The sequence below is a fragment of the Pecten maximus genome, unplaced genomic scaffold (genome assembly GCF_902652985.1).
Source record: "Pecten maximus unplaced genomic scaffold, xPecMax1.1, whole genome shotgun sequence".
NCBI lineage: Eukaryota > Metazoa > Mollusca > Bivalvia > Pectinida > Pectinidae > Pecten > Pecten maximus.
This window is the reverse complement of record NW_022979551.1, coordinates 47,275-58,059: the sequence shown is the minus strand read 5'-3', so window position 1 is coordinate 58,059 and position 10,785 is coordinate 47,275. Positions and strand designations below refer to the sequence as shown.

At 38.9% G+C, this 10,785-nt stretch overlaps 1 long non-coding RNA gene across 1 annotated transcript; it reads left to right on the top strand.

Annotated features, from left to right (window-relative positions):
* The first annotated feature begins 6,847 nt into the window (after positions 1-6,847).
* On the top strand, positions 6,848-9,724 carry LOC117318899. The gene is made up of 4 exons (XR_004530481.1): positions 6,848-6,927; positions 8,038-8,066; positions 8,250-8,295; positions 9,663-9,724. It is a non-coding gene; the product is annotated as an uncharacterized LOC117318899 (long non-coding RNA).
* Positions 9,725-10,785: the final 1,061 nt, after the last annotated feature.

Below are 10,785 nucleotides of genomic sequence, written 5' to 3'. Positions count from 1 at the left end.
TAAGAAAAGGATATAAAGTCTATTAACATTTTCTGGTGCCCTATATATATATCTACATGTACCAAACATATACCTACTTATTTCCCCATCCTAACTGGATGTTTGTGTCAATTGTAACTCCATTATACATGTAACCTACAGAGGAATGGCATTTATATATATATTTTTTTTCTATACTACTATATACATCCTACTTTTTCCTTTTTCTGCTCTTTTTCCTGAGCGTACCTCTTTGTGTCTTTTGAATATGGAATTCCCTTATTAAGTGAGAAGGTAAGTATTTAAGTCTTCTTCTTTCACCCAGGAAGTTTGTCTTTTTTCCTTCCATTTGACACGGTACCATTTTTCCGCCTTTGCTGACAAGCACAATGAAAAATACAATATTTTGTCATCATCCTTCCATTTCTTCAGCTTGGCTACTTTTTCGAATTTGGCCAGCCATATTTTTGGATTGCCCTCTCCAGAGAAAGGTGATACTGGTAATAATCCTTCCTTGGCTGCCATATTTGTTGGATCTTCTGAAATTTTGCAGTTATTTATCCATACTGCCCCGGAATTCTCCACCACTGTATGACCGTGCGACATCGCTTTCGGCCATAATCCTTATGTAATAATTGTTCTCCATGATGATGTCACAAAATATCACTGTAGTCCAAGGTTGCCATTCCTCATGTTTTATTTTAACTATAAACATGAATACATATATTTGAGGTACATAGTTGTCCAACAGCTCTCAGTCACACCCATATACATCATCCATACTTGGAACTTAACTGTTCACTGTCGACTCTAAACCAGAGTCTGAATATAATATTTTAGTATCCAAGAAAACCTCCTTCTAATTGATATCGTCCTTCTAATGGAATCTTCCTTTCTTATTCATTCTCCTGATTCTGGAATCCTAGATTCTTCCTATTTTGATTCCCCTTATTTTGTAATTTTTTATTTTGGGCTCTTAGCCCTTACTTTATAGTTACAGCTCGTCCCTGGCGGAGGACACCCAGTATAGACTCCCTAGGGATCTCTGGATATTGCTTGACAGGACTAGTTTGTATTTGTTACACTAGTTTCATTTGTCATAGCAAACAAACTTCACTATTTACAATCAATATAAAAGTTGTATCTAAAAGAGGACTTCTTCTATTTTCTACTGATATAGAAATTACATAAAACCATTATCAAGTATAAATATTACCATAGAAATACAGACTTCTATTTACTGTACATTACAGTAAAAGCTACCCAGCTTCTAAACTATGTTGTCTATTGAATTATAAAACAATGTATAAATTCTAGACCACTTACTGCATCTAATGGTATGGATATTATAGTCCACATTAAAATAGTTATTAAGTTACTTATTGTTTTAAATATAAAACAAACACAACCTTTTAAACTACCTTTAGCTTAGAAAGTCTCCTGTATCATATGGTCACCATGGGGGACAGACCCTTCCCTTCAGTCAGGGGTTTATGGGCCCAGCATGGCATCTTTACCTATACAGTGGACAGCCTTATCCTGTTATCTATATACAGTGTATATATATATATATATATTTATTTACATAACATAATTAAGACTATTTCTATCTGTCATATACGTCTCACAGTCTACCATTAAATTATGAAAGACTTATATATTAATGATTGTAAAAACATGTTTTTAAAGACTATTTCTTTTTTTTTCAGAATAGGAGACAATGATGTAAGTTTGAATGGAACAGAAAACAAAATAAAACAAGAGGCCCAAAGGGCCTTAACGGTCACCTGAGATTTGAAATATTTCAGTTAATTTAATTGAACCCACCCATCAGTTGTTGGGGTCAGTCAGGGCCAATATGTGCAATATATCATTAAGCTGTCATCCAATGCTGATAATTTTAAGAAAGTTAGAATGAATTCCAATAGAAATAAAACAAATAATAGTCAAAAATGTGATTTCCCTATATAAACTATTGTAAAGTTTACCCCCTCCCCCCAGGGGCAAATATGAGACCCCAGGGTCATGAAATTCACAGTTTTGGTAAAGCACCATAAGATCCTTCTATCTATGGAGAGTTTTTGATTCTACCAAATATGAGAGTAGAGAAGAAGATTTTTGAAATTTCAGTCAATTTGACCCTTTTTAGCCCCACCCATCAGCCCCTGGGGGTCAGTCAGGGCCAATTTATGCAAAACATCAAACAGTTCTCCATGCTGATAATGTTATCCAGGTTAGAATGAGTTCCAATACAAATCCAACAAAAAATAGTCAAAAATGTGATTTCCCTATATAAACTATGCTAAAGTTTACCCCCTCCCCAGGGACAAACATGAGACCCCAGGGTCATGAAATTCACAATTTTGGTAAAGCACCACAAGACCCTTCCATCTATGAAGAGTGTTTGACTCGTCCATATCTGAGAGTAGAGAAGAAGATTTTTGAAGTTTTAGTCAATTTGACCCATTTTGGCCCCACCCCTCAGGCCCCTGGGGGGTGGGGACCATATAATTCACAATTTTGGTTGACCTTCAGCCATAGTAACTTTCTGCCAAATTTCATTGAATTTGGTTGAGAGGTTTTGGAGAAGAAGTCAAAAATGTAAATAGTTTACAGACGCACGCCGCACAACGGACGACGACAGACAAAAGGTGATTAGAATAGGTCACTTGAGACTTCGTCTCAGGTGACCTAAAAAAATTTTGACCTATGACCCATTAGCAAGGATTTTTAGCTCACCTGTCTGAAGGGCATGAGCTTATGCCAAAGGTTGTCATCTGAGGCCAATCTTTCGTCCAGCATCAACATTTTTCCTTTTACCATCTTCTCAATAAGCATGAGGCAGAGAGACTTAATATTTGGTGTGTAGCATGCCTATGTGAATGGCTACCAACTTTGTTCAAGTAAATGACCTTGACTTATATTCAAGCTCACAGGAGTCAAATAGGCTAAAATTTTCAAACAACTTCTTCTCAATAACCACCACGTACAATTCACTGAATTTTTTTGAAATTTAGAAGGTGCGTTCCAGTGCTGCGCATGACTGAAAGCTAGAATGACTTACAAGACCACCTTACCACGGCCCAATCCCATTGGTCAATACAAACTACACGTACTCCCTGATCTATACGACCGACACGTATACACACGAACCTATATAGGACAAATATTTCCCGTTATTCTCCGAAATGCAGGAAATTTGAAATCTACCCCATTCAATATTGCCTACTATACCCCTGTAAAGTATGTATCTACCCCCATTTAATATTACCTATTATTAGATAGTGCGTTTGATTTTCCTTAGCTACACACATAAACTATAATTTGAACTATAGCACAGCCTAAATGACTATTGCATAGTCATGTTCATTTAGACTATTGGACACCTGTGACGCTTTGGAATTTGGTCAATTGTGAACTATTGAACACCGGTGTGACGCTTTGGAATTTCGTGGTTCTGACAAATGTTCATAAATTTTACAAGTGATTATTATCTACCCAAATCTAATATTACCTATTATAGCCCTGAAAAGTCTTATCTACCCCCACTGAATATTACCTAAATGCCCAAGTAAAGTATGCATCTACTCCACTGAATATAACCTATCCCAGTAAAGTATGTATCTACCCCTAATGAATATTACCTTCTCTATCCATGTAAAGTATGTATCTACCCCTAATGAATATTACCTTCTCTATCCATGTAAAGTATGTATCTACCTCTAATGAATGTTACCTACTCTACCCCTGTAAAGTATGCATCTACCCCTAATGAATGTTACCTACTCTACCCCCTTTGAGGGGCCACGGTGGCCGAGTGGTTAAGGTGTCCCGACACTTTAACACTAGCCCTCCACCTCTGGGTTGCGAGTTCGAAACCTACGTTGGGCAGTTGCCAGGTACTGACTGTAGGTCGGTGGTTTTTCTCCGGGTACTCCGGCTTTCCTCCACCTCCAAACCTGGCAAGTCTTTAAATGACCCTGGCTGTTAATAGGATGTTAAACAAAAACAAACAAAACCCCTGTAAAGTATGTATCTACCCCTAATGAAATTATTACCTACTCTACCCCTGTAAAGAGGGGGTCGCGGTGGCCGAGTGGTTAAAGTGTCCGACACTTTAACACTAGCCCTCCACCTCTGGGTTGCGAATTCGAAACCTCCGTGGGGCAGTTGCCAGGTACTGACTGTAGGTCGGTGGTTTTTCTCCGGGTACTCCGGCTTTCCTCCACCTCCAAACCTGGCAAGTTTTTAAATGACCCTGGCTGTTAATAGGATGTTAAACAAAAACAAACAAAACCCCTGTAAAGTATGTATCTACCCCTAATGAAATTATTACCTACTCTACCCCTGTAAAGAGGGGGTCGCGGTGGCCGAGTGGTTAAGGTGTCCGACACTTTAACACTAGCCCTCCACCTCTGGGTTGCGAATTCAAAACCTCCGTGGGGCAGTTGCCAGGTACTGACCGTAGGCCGGTGGTTTTTCTCCGGGCAATCCGGCTTTCCTCCACCTCCAAAACCCGGCACGTCCTTAAATGACCCTGGCTGTTAATAAGACGCTAAACAAAAACAAACCAAACCCCTGTAAAGTATATATCTACCCCTAATGAATATTAACTACTCTCTACCCCTGTAAAGTATGTATCTACCCCAAATGAATACATGTGTGTATTACCTACTCTATCCCATGTAAAGTATGTATCTATCCCAAATGAATGTTACCTACTCTACCCAATGTAAAGTATGTATCTACCCCTAATGAATATTACCTACTCTACCCCTCTAAAGTATGTATCTACCCGGAATGAATGTTACCTACTCTACCCCTTAAAGTTTGTATCTACCTCTAATGAATGTTACCTACTCTACCCCTGTAAAGTATGTATCTACCCCTAATGAATGTTACCTACTCTACCCCCTTTGAGGGGCCGCGGTGGCCGAGTGGTTAAGGTGTCCCGACACTAGCCCTCCACCTCTGGGTTGCGAGTTCGAAACCTACGCGGGGCAGTTGCCAGGTACTGACTGTAGGTCGGTGGTTTTTCTCTGGGTACTCCGGCTTTCCTCCACCTCCAAACCTGGCACGTCCTTAAATGACCCTGGCTGTTAATAGGACGTTAAACAAAAACAAACAAAACCCCTGTAAAGTATGTATCTACCCCTAATGAAATTATTACCTACTCTACCCCTGTAAAGAGGGGGCCGCGGAATCCTCACCCCATAGTGATGCTACCAGGCAAATAGGAGCAATATCCTTTGCTTGGTTTCCGAGAAGAAGTCGTTTATATTAATAGAGCCAAACTGACCCCTCTTCCAGGCCCCGTCCCTCAGGCCCCTGTGGGGTCAGCCTCACCATTTGTACACTTTTTAATCCCCACCCCATAGTGATGCTACCAGGCAAATATGAGCAATATCTTTGCTCGGTTTCAGAGAAGAAATCGTTTATATCAATATAGCCCAATTGACCACATTTGGCCCTGCCCCTCAGGCCCCTGGGGGTCAGCCCCATCATTTGTACAATTTTGAATCCCCACCCAATAGTGATGCTACCACGTAAATATGAGCAATATCCATTGCTCGGTTTCAGAGAAGAAGTTGTTTATATCAATATAGCTATATTGACCCATTTTGGCCCCGCCCCTCAGGCCCCCACCCAATCATTTGTACAATTTTGAATCCTCACCCCATAGTGATGCTACCAGGCAATTGGAGCAATATCCATTACTTAATTTCAGAGAATAAGTCGCTTATATTAATATAGCCCAATTGACCACATTTGGCCCCGCCCCTCAGGCCCCTGGGGGTCAGCCCCATCATTTGTACAATTTTGAATCCCCATCCCATAGTGATGCTTCCAGGCAAATATGAGCGATATCCATTGCTTGGTTTCAGAGAAGAAGTCGTTAATATCAATATAGCTATATTGACCCATTTTGGCCCTGCCCCTCAGGCCCCCAGGGGGTCAGCCGCATCATTTGTACAATTTTGAATCCTCACCCCATAGTGATGCTACCAGGCAAATAGGAGCAATATCCTTTACTTGGTTTCAGAGAAGAAGTCGTTTACATTAATAGAGCCAAACTGACCCCTTTTGGCCCCGCCCCTCAGACCCCTGAGGGATCAGCCCCACAATTTGTACAATTTCGAGTCACCACCCCATACGGATGTTTCTGACTAAAGGTCAAATCTGATCAGTACTTATGAAGAAGAAGTCAATTGTTGACGGACGGACGGACGACGTACGACGGACGCTACGGTATGGCATAATTAAGCTCACCTTGGTCCTTCGGACCAGGTGAGCTAATAAAATGAATTGAACATGAACATTATTTTGACATTTGGTCTAATCCAACCAGGTGAGCGATTCAGGCCCCATGGGCCTCTTGTTCTTTCCCCACCTCTTGGGACTTAGTTCTTTTGTTATATCTTTGAAACCATTGAGATCCCCACCCTATAACCATATATAGCATTGTTGGGCATGAAGAGATAAACAAATTCATGTTGTAAAATTTGGCCCTAGGGTCTTTCCCAACCCCTAGGGACTTGGATTCTCTGTTATATCTTTGAAACCATTGACATCCTCACCCCATAAACATATACTGCATTTTAAGACATCAACAAATAGAGCTGTTAACAAATTGAACATGAACATTATTTTGAAGATCAAATCAACCAGGTGAGCGATACAGGCCCTCTGGGCCTCTTGTTTAATTCCAGTGGCATGTTTTAATAAACAGATATTAAACTCCTTTATTTGTACTGATAAAGTTCATTTTTTAATGACTTCATCAAATATAATATACAAATGTAACTGCAACTGTTAACGAACTACATTTAAAACTCTAGTTACTGTTAAAGTACAGCATCTGCTCTATTGATAAAGGAAATGGCCGAGGAGCCACAAGACCCTCCAGAAGAAAGAAAAGAAGACGGACAGGATGATGCTCCAGCACAGGTATCAAAATATAATAAGTAGGGAGGTCAGCGGATATTCAAATATAAGTAAAATAAAATCGGTATTAATAACGTACATTTTATATTGTATAATCTTTGTCAAAGTTTCAATGTTTTATGAGCAGAAGTGAATATTTTTAGGTTTTCACACTTTAAACTCGGCAGTGAGGAAATGTTCACCTTTACGCCACATTTTATACAGACATAATTAATCCTATAGAATTGTCAAACTTTCTGTTATAGCCATAAAATTGACCTTTAACATTTGTATATTAAAACAAACTGATCTTTAACCTTTTTAGATTGATGCTGACCTTTAACATTTGTAGATTAAAACTGACCTTTAAGCTTTGTAGATTTGCTAACTAATATGAATTTGCAAAAAATGTGAGTTATTCACGTTATAAGGATGATAAATCTGTAGGGATGCTATGAGTCAAATATGAGTGATATCAATTGCTTTGTTTCGGAGAAAAAGCTGTTCCAATCAATTTAGTCGAATTGACCACTTTTGGGCCAAAGGGGTCAGCCCCATTATTTATACAATTTTAAATCCCTACCCTACATGTATATGAGTGCTACCAGTCAGACACATGTACGAGCGATATCCATTGCTTAGTTTCATAGAAGTCCACTATATCAATTAAGCCAAATTGACCCCCTTTTTGCCTGCACATCCGGCCCCCGGGGGGTCAGCCCCACCATTTGTACAATTTTTAATATACCCCATAGGGATGCTACCAGTCAAATATGAGCGATATCCATTGCTTAGTTTCAGAGAAGAATCTGAGCGATATCCATTGCTTAGGTTCAGAGAAGAAGTTATTTTTATCAACTCAACCAAATTGACCCCTTTTGGCCCTGCCCTTCAGGCCCTCGGAGGTCAGCCCAACCACTTGTACAATTTTTAATCTCCACCCCATAACGATGCTACCAGTCAAATTTTGTTCATTGTTTTAATCGCACATGTGCTATTTTAGCGACGGAAAGAACGGAAATTAAATTTGTTAAAAGACTACACCCCATAACTTAATCTAGTCTGTTTGGTCGTCCATCCATGCATCCACCACCCACCCATGTACTTACACATGGATTTTCTTTACAATTTCAGGCAGCACCTGATATGACAGATGATTCAGAGTAAGTAACCAACAATAAACATTTCTGTCTTAAGGACTTGATAGTTGCAAAAAAAAAAAGTATAAATTTTATAAAGCATAGAAATCTATACATTCATACAATGTAAAAATGCCAGTTGAATAATTAACATTGTGGCTTTATACTGTTAAGATTTTAATATCATTTTATACTTCTGCTGTACAGGGGCCATTGGGAAAGTGCAGTAGAGGAAGTAAAGGAAGAGGATTCGGTAAGGATGAATTCCTTTAAATCGCTGCTTGTCATAAAGTTATGATTGATTTGAATCCAATTTAGTCAGGAATATCCCTTGGGGAATGGGAACAGATTTTGCATAAATGGTAACTCTATCTGACCCCCATTCGGCCAAATAGGGGAAATAAAGGTTATTCTTTTATATCACCTCTTTTCATAAATGGTGACAAGGGGCCAAAGTTGTGGGGCCCAATAGGAGAAATAGAGGTAATTGCTTTAAATTGCTACTTGTCATCAAGTTACAAATGGATTTGAACCCAATTAGGTCAGAAACATCCTTGGGGGAAGGGGAACAGATAATGTAAAAACAGTGATTCAGCCCCCAGGAGCCAGAGAGTCTGGGTCCAATAGGGGACATAGAGGTAATTTAATCCCTCTAATTCGCTTCTTGTAAAAGTTCTGAATAGATTTTTACCTAATTTGGTCAGAAACATCTTTGGAAAAAAGGAAACAGATTTGGAATGGTGACTCTGTCCCCACTTGTCCAAGGGGGGATTGGGCCCTATAGGAGGAAAGCCCTTTTAATCGCTACTTAGTCATAAAGTACTAATTAGATTTTAACCATATTTTGTCAGAAACATCCTTGGGGAAGGGAAACATATTTTCATAAAAATTAACTCAGACCAACCAAAAAATATGCCCTTGGGTCTTTTCCGACCCCTGCACGATTTAGATCCCCACCCTATAACCATATATGACTCCATATTTGCTATACAGGATTTTTAATGGACATCCAGGCCAGAAATTTTTCCTGTCTTTTTCAGCATTTTTCCTATCTGCTTTGGCAGTTAACAGCATTATATTGTAGCAAGATTTTCTTGCACGCTTCTTTGATGCATTTCTTACTTTTTTTGTGTTTTCAACATGATTCTTTATTGTTTTGGATTTTCTGTCTGCTTTTGCAGTTATAAGCATGATATTATACCGTGGACACCTTTTATTTTCACATTTGCCTTAGAATTAAGTTCCATGTTGGAAATTGCAGTATTAGATATATCCACATTTTTTTCTGACGTGATTGTCACATCTTTACCAGGTATCAGATTTTGAAGTAGCACATTTTGATGTAGCAGATTTCACTGTAGCAGATTCATTGCAAAGTAAATTGCTAGATTCATATTGCCATGTTAATTGCCAGATTCAGTGTCATGTAAATTGCCAGATTGAATTGTTTTCCTGTTTTTTAGGAGGACAGGCTCCTCACAGTCCATTGTAATGCTTTTATTGAGGCCAATCTCCTCAGTCATGTAACTTGTCATGTCTATTTTGATGTTTTTACCGAGGCCAATCTCCTCAGTCAAGTCATCTGCATCGTCAGTCACGTCCGTTTGTTTCTTCTTGTAGGTCTACCACGACTGCCAAAAGGACATGTCTCCTAATCATTAAAAGCCAGCCTCCATTCAAAATTTGAAGAATTGTGTGTTGTCTGTCTTGCCTTTTGTTGTTATTAAATTGTTTCAAATATATACATACAGTGGAACTTCGTTAACTCGAAGTCGACGGGACCACGAAAAAACTTCGAGTTATCCGAGTGTTCGAATTAAGCGAGTTATTGTTTTTGGTGAAAAGTTTGGTCAATATTTGTCAACATTATATAATCATTATAACTTCGCTCTGTCGCTCATCAGTTTAGTGTGAAGACTGGTCAATACATGTAAATATATATGTAATGTTTCGTTATGTCACTTGTAATTTGGTGTAGTTTTGCCGATATACAGTCACGATAAAGTTTCTTTCACTTAGTCACTTCAATAACGATCTGATGTGCAAGTCATATTTGCAAAAGGTAAACGATAAAACGGAATTCGACAAAATAACAAGTTATTAATGTCAAAACAAATAACCGTTTAAGTTTAACACAGATTGCATACAAAACGTAACAGAACCATTACCTTTTATTGGACATATATAAAATACTGTTTGATCGGCCTACTTACTTTTTATTGATAACCACGCCATTTCCATGTATTAGCACCGGAAGTTGGGCTGCGCATGTGCGTATAAAATGTTACTGTAACTGAGTTGGCGTTTTATCCGATTAAATAGACAGCACTGACCGTTACAGTTGTACTCTGAACACCTCGGCAGTAATTACGCTATTGTTTCAGCAGTTTAAAGATTTAATAGGCGTCGGTGACTGTGTCATTTCTACACCTGTAAAAACATCAGCCGGGTAGATCTACCGGTGTGTCAGAGATTAGTTCCGCTTGAGCGAACGGGTAGATGAGTTGTTGACTATCGTGTGTACTGATATCGGCGACCGCCTTGGGAAATTACCTGATGTAAGTAAAGCAGTACTTTTTATCACCAAGACTTGTTGTTGTAAGATTCAACCGACAATTTCTTTTATGAATTTATGAAACACTTATAATAGCATGTAGGTTAGTAGTGCCGATATGTTCAGTATTACAAACGGAATTTAGCTCTTAAAAAATGTCGGCGTTTGCCACCGATCAACGAAAAATAT